The sequence below is a fragment of the Physella acuta genome, unplaced genomic scaffold (genome assembly GCF_028476545.2).
Source record: "Physella acuta isolate Inbredline_101_S28 unplaced genomic scaffold, ASM2847654v3 ptg002835l, whole genome shotgun sequence".
Classification (NCBI taxonomy): Eukaryota; Metazoa; Mollusca; class Gastropoda; family Physidae; genus Physella; species Physella acuta.
The window spans coordinates 20,001-22,500 of NW_026734235.1; positions in this window are offsets into that span (position 1 = coordinate 20,001).

Genomic DNA, 2,500 nt, shown 5'->3' on the forward strand with positions numbered 1-2,500 from the left:
CATTGCCGTAGAGGCTAAGCTGCTAAGTAGAGACGGTGTTTGTACAACTATATTTCACTTTATATTCTTAACCAATGTATGTGTTGTAGAAAGCAGATTTTTCTCATCCCGCCGTTTACCTGAAACGAATAAAAATTTATTTTGTACAAAATTAAAAACATTAGTGTTTCCAATAAACTACATTTCACGTTTTCTAATTTAAACTTAAACGAATGACTGGTATCAAAATATAGGATCTATGTGAAAATAAAAACACGGTGTAAGAGTTTTCAAACCTCGGTAATGCCGTCTAAGACCAACTAGTCGACCGAAGGGACAGTAGTTTTCCGGTCGATAAGACATATCAGCCCGGTATCGCCAAAGTTAATTACGATCGGTCATAATAAACTAAATTTAAAATAAATAAATAACCCAAACGTGTGTATACATCATGTGGTACGTATTCAGTTCTATTCTAACTGGAATATATATTTTAAGAATCAATGAACTTAAGTTTTAAAACCAAACCGAAATCGCGCGAGTCGTCGTTGTAAAACTAGATTTAACAAACGGCTGCGTAATATTAGACTTAAAAATATTATATAATATCCTCTATTGATTAAATAGTGAAAAATAAGCTTCAATGTAGCTTAATCTAGTACAAAATCTAAAAGTTGTGATAAATTAAATTGAAATTAAACACGATAGACTTAAATCTAGAGTTAAGGAATAAAACCGACCCGCGAACCAGCTACTAAATGGTTCGATAAGACTTATCTCAAATACAATCGTTTTCTATCAGTGTTATGCCTTCAATCGATACTTTTTGATGAAATAAATACTTAAATGATTTAATGAATGCATATATACATGTAATTAATGAGTGAAAGTATGTATAAAGTATTAGATAAATTAATAATAAACCGACCCAGCTACTAAATGGTTCGATAAGACTTATCTCAAATACAATCGTTTTCTGTAATTGTTATGCCTTAAATTGATAATTTTTAGTTAAACAAATACTTAACTAATGAAATAAATACATAGATAAATGTATTTAATGAATTAAAGTATGTATAAAGTATTATATAAATTAATAATAAACCGAATCCGACCAAATTTAAATCTAAAACCACGATCGGCGGCGTAATGAAGTGTATCGTAAACCCGTTTTTTTTATAATTTAAAATGTAATGACAGAACTCCCAAAACAACAATACACATACATATTAGTACTATGGTGAATTGTAGTTGTATTAGGACCGTAATTATAGTTAATTAAGGAACCATTCATTGTCTTCGCTCTGTTATGTACGTCGTCGTTTAATCGACACGGCATATTTGGCTTGAATCTAGAAAAATTCAAACTCTAACCCTAAGGTAGACAGGCAGGGTAAATAAATGTGGGTGATCTCTCATAAAATTGTCTTCTAGGAATTATTTTTATATAGACTATCTTTTCTGTAGAGTTTAAGTGGACAAGCGCGGACGAAATAGAGCGCAAAATTTAAAATGAATTAAAAATTTTCATCAGACCGGAAGTAGGCATAACCTAGGCGCCATGTTTCCGTCGTACAAGTTTTCACCGTTGCAGTCACCGTTTCAATCGCTCTTCGTGTGGACGTGTATTATTTCTAGTCATGTGTTGTGTAGATGATTCGCTTAAGGTAGGTGTTCGGACTTATTTCTTTAATATTAATTAAACCGTATTTGCCTTGTCGGCCTTAAAATAAAGCTATTTTTTTTTCATCGCAATCGAAGTGTTAGATCTAGAATCTAGTTCCCGCCTCCGCTTCGCTAATTCGACTTAATGTAACTATGACACAACTATTAAATCTAGAGTCTCTATTTTAATTAAATAATTAGGAATTCTATCTCTAGATGATATCTAATCTATTCCCACACGTGTGTGCAAGTAGGATTTAACGTCAGAACAGGTGTGGTGGTCTAGGCGTCGCTATTTTTGACGGTAGGAATTTTTTTTTTAAATTCGTAAAATTTTATATAGACTTTATATAGCAATTTACTAAGACCGACCCTAACGCCCAGTAAATATTTAATTACCACATTGTTATGGACACGGTGTATTAGGTAGGGCCGAGGGCTATCCATAGGTACCAATTTTTAAATTTTGTGACAATTAGGAGCCGAGTTATAAAATAAATTTAAAATACTGGTTCTGGTCTTAGACTTTATATAGCAATTTACTAAGACCGACCTTAATACCCATTAATTATTTAATTAGCGCATAGTTATGGACATCCTGTATTAGGTTGGGCCCAGGGCTATCCGTAGGTACCAAGTTTATAATTTTGTGACGATTATTAGTCGAGTTATAAAATAAATAAAAAAAACTGGTTCTGGTTTGCACTACATTTCTTTCTTCTTTAACGGCGGACTCCCGGTCCAGCCCCATGGGTTACCCGTGAGCCGGGGCCTCGTTAGCCTGGACGGCTCCGATGTGACCGCGGATTGTTGTGGCCCGCCTCAGCCCGAGTCGAGATCACCCTTCCGATCGAAG